The sequence below is a fragment of the Ascaphus truei genome, chromosome 4 (genome assembly GCF_040206685.1).
Source record: "Ascaphus truei isolate aAscTru1 chromosome 4, aAscTru1.hap1, whole genome shotgun sequence".
In the NCBI taxonomy this organism is placed as follows: Eukaryota; Metazoa; Chordata; class Amphibia; order Anura; family Ascaphidae; genus Ascaphus; species Ascaphus truei.
Genome location: NC_134486.1, coordinates 237,979,503 through 237,989,651, shown reverse-complemented (window position 1 = coordinate 237,989,651; position 10,149 = coordinate 237,979,503).

Genomic DNA, 10,149 nt, shown 5'->3' with positions numbered 1-10,149 from the left:
GTATTTCTAGTGAAAGACTATGCGGTTCACAACTCCCTTAGATAAGCATGTCTCCCAGCCCCAAACATATAGCATGAAATGAACAGATATAAAAAGTCTTGTAAATAAAAGTCTTATCTGTTCCTTGTGGTTTGGAGGGAAAATCTTCTCTGTCCCTGGTTGCTACCTTTTCTTCAGGGTTTGTCAGCATTCAGGTTTAGAAGTTTCCCCTGTGTCTTGAAAGCAGCTCTGCTGTTTCTTCTGGCAGGGCTCAAGACAAGTGTCTCCAAGTTCAGCTCAGGTGTGAGCTTAGGAGTCTCACTTCCTGTCTCAAAAGACAGGCTTTTCTAAGCCATCTAATCAGGCAGGTGGTGTTTATTAATTGACTACCAGCAGTTAACCACCACACTGCTGGATTAGAGGTACATTACCTGAACAGGGATAACTCCCCTGTTACATACTTCCCCTGTTTGTGGGAAGCTCGGGCTTGCCACGGCCAAAGCCCATCCTTCCACTCTCATTCTAGATATCTCTGTGACTTGAATGAGAGTGGATGGAGGAAGAGAACCCTCAGTCCTGCGGGGATTGGAGCCCTTTCTCCAGTTTATTCGTGTCTCCTCCTGAAGGTGCTTGAGATCAGCACTCCTCAGTCGCTCGAGGAGGACTTCTTCTAAGTATAGTCTTTTTGCTACGCGCGCGGTCATGAGATTTCCCTCGCGTCGGGTGCTCGTCTTATTGTAGGCATACTGTATGGCAGCAGTTGCAGAGCGTTTCAAAACAGCCCTTTGAGTTTTCCGCTCTTGAAGCTGTCTCTCTGCCCTTTTCCCACTCAATGGGGTTGCTAGTTCAGCCTCTTTGGGGTTAAGTTGCAATTCCACACCCACTTCCAGAGAATGTCACATCTTTTCAGCTTCATCAGCTAAGGATTCTTCTGGTTTTGATTCAGCACGTGTACCTTCTTTTGTTGCCTGTTGGGTGGCTGAAGGTTTTGCTAGGGCTTGTTTAGGTGGTTCACATTTTGCAACCTTGTCTCTCAGATGAGCGGTATTCCCAGCTCTCACTGTACCCTTGTCTTCATGGGTTTTTGAAGCTGTGGGATACTGACGCTTAGACAGGGTCAATACTTGTCCTTGTAGGACTGTAATCTCATCCGCGAGAGATCCCTGTTTTTTGAGTGCGTCTTGCAAGTCTCTTCTCAGGGAATTTATCTGCACGAAACTAAAACTGTAATAGCTGACGAAAATATTCGGTGATCCACTGCTCCCGCTCTTTCTCCTGCTGATCATATTCGTCATCAAAGGGAGCGTTCTTTTCGGTTCGTGCCGAGTTCAGGCACCCCCACCATTCTTGGGGTGTTTTGTGGGTGTAACTCGGTTCGGGTTCCCCGTAAGAGATATCTTCCTCTTTATTGGACTGGAAGGGCCACTCTTTCATGGGTAGGGTTCATTACAGGAACGCTGCATCTTGTCCTCAATTTTTAGGCTATCAGGTGTAATTTTCTTCCTGACCTCAGGAGGCGCTATTGCAGCTGTTGCCACTGTATTTGCTAGAACCCCCAATTGTGGTAGTCCTACAGGTGGGCATATTTTGCTTATAGAGGTCGTAGCTCTCACAGGCATCTCTGTAGACTTTTTCTTTCTTGGGTAAGTTTTACAATATCAGCAGTACTGTGCATGCATTTTCTCTTATCAGGTATACAAGATGTGCAGTTGCTAGGTAAAAACGTCTATTTGCTTTACACCATTTACTTGCTAGTTGTAATCTTTCATTAGGTATGCTGAATGTGTAGTTGCTATAAAAACTTCTGTTTGCTTTACACCATTTACTTGCTAGGTGCAATCTCTCTGCTTCAGCCAAATAATGTGATTTTCTGTTTGAGTTCAGTCTCAACTTTGGGTATTATGACATTCACTCTTCACACTTTGGGATACCTTTTACACAGTTCAGCAATTCCTTTTTTTTCTAGTAGGCAATTTTACCCTCAGCACTTGTTTACTGAAAATTCCCCTGCTTCAGCACAGTCTTGCATCAATTTTCACATTTTTCTGCATATACTCCATTCACAACTGGTAGTCCTATGCGGTGTGGCAGCCTTTACTTGCAGAATCAGTACCGCTCATGGGTCACCATCTGTATTTACTGCTTCAGCGAAACATTTGAAAATAACAAACGACTATCCCTTTAAAGGGCTAACTCACTTCTTGAACCCTGACTATGGCTGGAAGGCAAACCCCCTATTTCAATGACCATATTATACTTTATTGTGATAGGCAAATAAGGTTTTACCTGCTTCAGCAGTCTCTCTCTCTCTCTCTCTCTCTCTCTCTCTCTCTCCTCTTGGGATTGGGGAAAATAGTCCACCTGTGGTTTTGTAAATTTCAGTGCAGTAGTGTGTATCACTTTAACTCTGATCTCTGCTGCATGAGATTTTTTTTTTTTTTTAAGTTGCTCAGACTGTTTGTAGGCAAAAAGCATTAAAAAAAATTCACAGAACAAATCTCCGGTCCTTTCTAACTTCAAAGACCACCTCTCATCCCACTTCTGACACCATATGTAGGCGGACGCTCACAGAGGTATGCAAGGGAGACTGATTATAGTGAAATTAAATAAGCCTTTTATTGCGCCTTTTCCTTAACATCAGGAAACCATCCAAACAAGGGGTAAACAAAGCTTCTATTCACTTGGGAGTATTTCTAGTGAAAGACTATACGGTTCACAACTCCCTTAGATAAGCATGTCTCCCAGCCCCAAACATATAGCATGAAATGAACAGATATAAAAAGTCTTGTAAATAAAAGTCTTATCTGTTCCTTGTGGTTTGGAGGGAAAATCTTCTCTGTCCCTGGTTGCTACCTTTTCTTCAGGGTTTGTCAGCATTCAGGTTTAGAAGTTTTCCCTGTGTCTTGAAAGCAGCTCTGCTGTTTCTTCTGGCAGGGCTCAAGACAAGTGTCTCCAAGTTCAGCTCAGGTGTGAGCTTAGGAGTCTCACTTCCTGTCTCAAAAGACAGACTTTTCTAAGCCATCTAATCAGGCAGGTGGTGTTTGTTAATTGACTACCAGCAGTTAACCACCACACTGCTGGATTAGAGGTACATTACCTGAACAGGGATAACTCCCCTGTTACATACCTCCCCTGTTTGTGGGAAGCTCGGGCTTGCCACGGCCAAAGCCCATATAGTACATGTGTGAGGGATATCTTTATTCTAACTGTATACACAGTGAAGTGTGACATGAGTATACATATTTTACACATTTCATACAAATGTACTATACTTCAACGTACATCCTGTGAAATGTGAAATTAGTAAGTGTGTATGAGAAAATATTTAATGTGGCTTTATTTTTGTTAAATAAATCATGACACGGTGTAATATGTCATGTGTTGTTGTTCATCTGAGGTTGTATTTACCTAATTTTAAGACCTGCTAAGGAACAGATGATTGTTATTATGTCCGGATATGTAAAACCGTAGAATTCAAAGAGGGTGCACTTTATTTTTCACACAACTGTCATATATATGTAGCCAGGTACCCCTCGGTATCCCCGCGCTCCCGTGTCCCCCTCCTTACCCTCAGTTGTATGCAGGGTGTCTAGAGTTGCCGGCAGTTCTCGCCCCAGGGCGCCACCATGTTAGGTGTGCGCGCGCACGTGCACAGAGTCGCGCATGTGCAGAAGCTGCGAGGGTTGGGAAGAGCCCTGAAAGGTTGCGCATGAGTGGGGCAAGGTCGCGGCGGCCATTAGAGTCGCGCAGGCGCAGTGTCCTATGCGCACGCGGTCCCAATGTTAAGTGTGCAGCACAGAGACTACAACTCCCATGATGCTCAGGGAGAAAGCTGCCTAGTGACACACGAGAGCCAATGAGATGGCAGGATTGCTTCTGCAGGAAGGAAGGACTACTGCCTGCTGGGAGAGGAAGTGAGGTTGGAAGACCAGGAACCTGAAGGTGCCGGTTAGGTTCACGGAGCAGTGCTCCAGGGGCTAGGCCAGCGGTATACCCCCAGGGCCCAGTTAGTCCCCTGAGACACTGTAGATAAGTAACTGTTTGGTGTAGGGAACTGCCTTAAGACAGGGACTCCTTCACTTTTACTCATAGAGAGAGAGCTGCTGCAGGACAGTGCCTGACTGTCAGTACAGCGTGTAGCTGAAAGAGGATCTGACTCCATAGTAGAGACTATTGGAAAAGTGATTGTCCGGCTGGGGATCCCTCCCCTGGGGAGTCAGCGTGTGTATCCAGTTCTGCAGAGAGCCGCGCAGCGCATCGTGGGATCACGTTGCGGAGCGGTTGATCATTCAAGGATTATCCTGGTTAGGACAATAACCAGAAAGGTAGTATATTAAGTGCACCAACGGGCCCCAACACAGGGAAGCGCTATCCCCCACATTCACATTAACTCTATAGCTGGTAGACACTCAGAGGTTAAGTGCCCTGGCACATTGATGCACCAAGGACAAAGGGTGATGCACTAAATGATATGTGATGTATTGCTATGATTGACCTGCAGGCTGATATTATGATGCTTTTGATATAAAGATGTTATGCTCTGATTAGGTTACCTTAGTTAAAGTATATGCTCAGTAAATACTGTTCTCATACAGCCGTGTGTGTATTTACTGTGTTGGTTGTTCTGGTGAGGGCACACTCCCACCACGTTGGGATCCCTCATCAGTGGAGGCGCTGCACCAAGTGTAAGTACACCCCAGGCTCCCAGTGGCGGAGGCTCAGGCCTCTTGTTAGCCTCACAGGTGACAGCAATACCAGTAGTTATGTATCCCCTAGGGGTACACCCGCTACATATATATATACTGTATGTATATATATATATATATATATATATATATATATATATATATACAGTGTTCGACAATCCTATACATTTACACGCCCGGGGCGGGTGGATTTAACCCCCAGGCGAGTAAATATTGGTCCAAGCAGAACACGTGCTTGTTTTTTAAATTTCCCAGCTCGCGCTGAATTTTCCCTGCTCGCGCTGAAAAAATAAATAAATAACTCCCCCTACCTGACTGCTGATTGGCGTGCGCTCCCAGGCTTTGTGGGCGCGCGGCCAGGCTCTATATGAGCCAGCCCCCAACGAGCGGCCATTTTTTCTGGCCAGAGATCTGTTGGAGAGTACTAGAGTAAGTACTCTCCAATCCTCCATCCCCTCTGCTCCTTCCCTGCCTCCTGCAGTTCCCCCTTACTCCCCGCTTCCCCCCCAATACCCGCACGTGGCTGCAGATGGTAGCGAGGGTGTTCCGCCTTCTCTCTCCGGCCCCCGCTTATCCGCGCGGGGCGGAAGTGTCCCCCCCTTATTCCCCCCAGCTTCCCGCGCCACTTCCAGCTTTCCCCGGTCCCCGCGCGGGGCGGGTGATGGTAGTGGGGTGTTCCCCGCTTACCCCGGCTTCCCGCGATCCCCGTGGGCGGGTGATGGTAGTGGGGGGTGTCCCCGCTTACCCCGGCTTCCCGCGATACCAGCGCGGGACGGGTGATGGTAGTGGGTGTTTTCCCGGCTTCATGCGCCACTTCCCGCTTCCCAGATCCCCGCGCGGGGTGGGAGATGGTAGCGGGGGTGTTCCCCTCTTACCTCCTTGGTCTCCGCTTCCCCGCTGTCCCATGGCTGTCCGCGCAGGGAGGGAGATGGTCGCGGGGGGGCGAGAGGGGCAGTGGTGGTGGTGGTGCTCGGTCGCGCGGCCTTTCCTCTTCTTCCCCCTGTCGTGTGTGTGTGTGTATGGGAGAGTGTGTGTGTATGCATGCATGTATGGGAGAGAGTGTATGTGTGTGTGTGTGTATGCATGCATGCATGGGAGAGAGTGAGTGTGTGTGTGTGTGTGTGTCTGTGCATGCATGCGATAGTGTATGTGTATGCATGGGTGTGCGTGCGTGCGTGCGTGTGTGTGTAGGATACCAGAAGTGTCACACCACCACCCCACCACCCCACCCCAGTCACCCCACCACCCCACCCCAGTCACCCCGTCTCCCCACCCAGTCACCCCATCACCCCACCCAGTCACCCCACCACCCCACCCAGTCACCCCACCCAGTCACCCCGTCACCCCATCCAGTGACCCCGTTACCCCACCAGTCAACCAGTCACCCCACCCAGTCAACCAGTCACCCCGCCACCCCACCCAGTCACCCCATTCAACCAGTCACCCCACCCAGTCACCCCATCACCCCACCCAGTCACCCCATCACCCCACCCAGTCACCCCGTCACCCCACCCAGTCACCCCGTCACCCCACCCAGTCACCCCACCACCCCACCCAGTCACCCCACCCAGTCACCCCGTCACCCCACCCAGTCACCCCGTCACCCCACCCAGTCACCCCATCACCCCACCCAGTCAACCAGTCACCCCACCCAGTCAACCAGTCACCCTGCCACCCCACCCAGTCACCCCGCCACCCCACCCAGTCACCCCAGTCAACCAGTCACCCCACCCAGTCACCCCATCACCCCACCCAGTCACCCAATCACCCCACCCAGTCACCCCGTCACCCCACCCAGTCACCCCGTCACCCCACCCAGTCACCCAGTTACCCCAGTCACCCCACCCCTGTCGCCCTCTCTCTCTCGTCCCCTGTCTCTCTCGCCCCCTCTCCACCCTCTCTCTCTCACACCCTCTCACACCCTCTCTCTCTCACACCCTCTCTCTCACACCCTCTCTCCCACACCCTCTCTCTCTCACACCCTCTCTCTCTCACACCTTCTCTCTCTCTCTCACACCCTCTCTCTCTCTCACACCCTATCTCTCTCTCTCTCTCTCTCTCTCTCTCACACCCTCTCTCTCTCTCTCTCTCTCTCTCTCTCTCTCTCTCTCTCTCTCACACCCTCTCTCTCTCTCACACCCTCTCTCTCTCTCTCTCACACCCTCTCTCTCTCTCTCACCCTCTCTCTCTCCCCCACACCCTCTCTCTCTCCCCCACACCCTCTCTCTACACCACACCCTCTCTCTCTCCCCCACACCTTCTCTCTCTCCCCCACACCCTCTCTCTCTCCCCCACACTCTCTCTCCCCCACACTCTCTCTCCCCCACACTCTCTCTCTCTCACACACTCTCTCTCTCACACTCTCTCTCACACACTCTCTCTCTCACACACCCTCTCTCTCACACACCCTCTCTCTTACGCCCTCTCTCTCTCACACCCTCTCTCTCTCACACCCCCTCTCTCTCTCTCACACCCCCTCTCTCTCACACACCCCCTCTCTCTCTCACACACCCTCTCTCTCTCACACCCCCTATCTCTCTCACACCCCCTATCTCTCTCACACCCCCTATCTCTCTCACACCCCCTATCTCTCTCAAACCCCCTATCTCTCTCAAACCCCCTCTCTCTCTCAAACCCCCTCTCTCTCTCAAACCCCCTCTCTCTCTCTCACCCTCTCCCTGTGTCTGTCTCACACTCTGTTTCTGGATCTCTTATTTACCCTATATATCTTAACTGCCCTATACTACACCAAAATAACCTATACTGCTTTCTTCTAGATCTGACTCAAGCTTCACACAGAAGACATCGGAACCCCCCTAACCCAGAAGACAGGTAGGGAACACCTAACATTGCGGGAATGAGGATACCTGGACATTGAGGAACTGCGGATCAGGTAAGATCCCAGGTGGGATTGCTGCTTTAGATATTGTGAAGCGGGGACGTCCAGACACTGGTTAAGGGGTTCAGGAAGCTAGTCATTCACACCTGGCTTTTATTTCTAGATCGACATTTACACACACACACACACACACGTAACAAGGACTAATTGTAGTATAATGTAATACAATAAAGACATTTATGTCAAAAACGAATGTTGTTCTGGCTAGGAATTTATTAAATGTATTTTATTTATATATTTTATTTTAAAGCGGGGTTGGGGGCGGGACTAGGGGCGGGGTTGGGGGCGGGACTAGGTGGCGAGTAGATTTTTTGGTTGGGCGAGTAGATTTTTGGGTGATTCGTCGAACACTGTATATATATATATATATTACATTTTGTGGGTGTGTGTGTGTGTATATTGTATGCTTTCAGTGTGTATATATGTATGTTTGCATATATGTAGATGTGTATGTATTAATTTATTTATAAAATGTTTTACCAGGAAGTAATACATTGAGAGTTTCCTCTCGTTTTCAAGTATGTCCTGGGCATAGAGTTATGATGACAGATATATGGTTACATTAGGTGAACAGGGTTATAAATTATATATGAAGACATTGCATGTATGTGTGTATTATTAGTATTATTATCGTTTATTTGTGAAGCGCTAACATATTCCGCAGCGCGGTACAAAGGGGTACAGAGTTATGTATATTACAAAAACGGTAACATACAAGTAACGACAAACATGCACAAACTGATACAAAGAGGTAATGAGGGCCTTGCTCCTGAGAGTTTACAATCTAGACGAGGGAGAGAGAGGGAGAGGAACAGTGGCACACCAATGCCCTATAGGAATGAGTTGCCACTATGCCAATCAATATGCAAGCTGCCAATCTAAAAAACAAGCCTCAAATTACAAACACATTACATTTCAATCCAAAAAAGGCAAATAAACCAATTGATTGGCACAGTGGCACACCAATGCCCTATGGGCATGGGTTGCTACTATGCCAGTCAACATGCAGCCTGCCTGCAAATCCCCCAAAACAACCACCAAATTTAAGACATTCAATTTTAAATAAAAAAATGCCAGTAAACCAATTGATTGGCACAGTGGAACAAAAAAAATGCCAATGCAAATGCCAACCTCCCAAAAATGCCAATGCAAACCTCAAATACAATGCCAATGCAAATCACAAAACAAGCACAAAATAAAAGACATTACAGTACATTTGATTAAGAAAAAAGCCAACCTCAAATACAATGCCAATGCAAATCACACAACAATCATCAAACAAAAGACATTTACATTGGAATAAAAAAATTATGCCAATGCAAATGCCAACCTAAAAAAACAACCTTGCTAATAAAAAAACTAGCACCAAACAAAAGACATTTACATTGGAATAAAATGCAAATGAAAATAGTAGTTATTTTTTGGTTGGTGCCAGTTGAAGAAGAGGAAGACGAGGAGGACGAGGATGGCCTGCATCCTGTAAGGCATAAGTAGAACTTTTATTTATTGTATGCTGGCTGGTTAATGTTTTTGTTCTGTTTTATTTTCTTATTGGGCAAAAGAGCTATTATCCAGATATGGATAATAGGGATTTTGCCTATCACCATACTATATGTGTGTGTTTGTGTGTATGTGTGGAATGGAGGGGGAAGTTCAGTGTATTTTATTGATGTTTGTATTGTAATGTTAATTCGGGGTAGAGGGATTGAGTGAAGGGGTAGTTGCCTCAGGGTGGATAGTTAGGCCTCTTGGATGGGCAGTGGGAGGGGTTAACCCTTTCATTAGCATGGCGGTTACTATAGCTAAGGTAATGAAGGGGTTAACCCCTCCCGCAACCTTCCCCTTAGGACTAACCACCCACCCTGGGGCAATTAACCCTTCACTCACCCCCTCTGCCCCCAATAAACCAGGTAGTCTTGCTTAACCCCTTCATTGCCATAGTGGTTATCCGCTAAGGTAATGAAGCTGCTTTTATTTTATTCTTACAGTATTGTAGAAGGGGGTCTCGGCGGCTGAATTGCATTGATTTCAGGTCCGGAAACCCCCTGCTTCCTGAGTTACAGGCCTTATGGGGTGCCGGTATCTCTCTGCTTGGTTTAAATCTCCCAATCACGTGGGCCGTGACGCAGGAGAATTTAAAAATGGCCGCCGGGATACCGGCATCTCATAATGGGGCCTGTAACTCAGGAAACAGGGTGCCCCCGGACCTGAAATCATTGCGATTCAGTTCCGGAGACCCCCTGCAACAATACTGCAATATTAAAATAAAATAATAGCCCCGCGATCGCCTATTAGAAGTCGCGCAGGTAGAGTGTCTGATTCAGTCTATCTCTTACTGCGCGTCTCTTACAGACAGGTAGAACCCAGTAGGATTCACACAGCGCGAGTCCCATTCAAACGCAGGGACCCCGCTGTGTTAATTCGATGGGCCATTAGTCTGCTGTGGACCATCTTGTGGGATTTTCGGTGAATTGGCCTTCAGTTTGCAACGTGATGTGGTCGAATACCGTGGCTGCAGCTGTAAGTCTCTACTGTAAATTTTCACACTAGACTACCTGTTTCTAC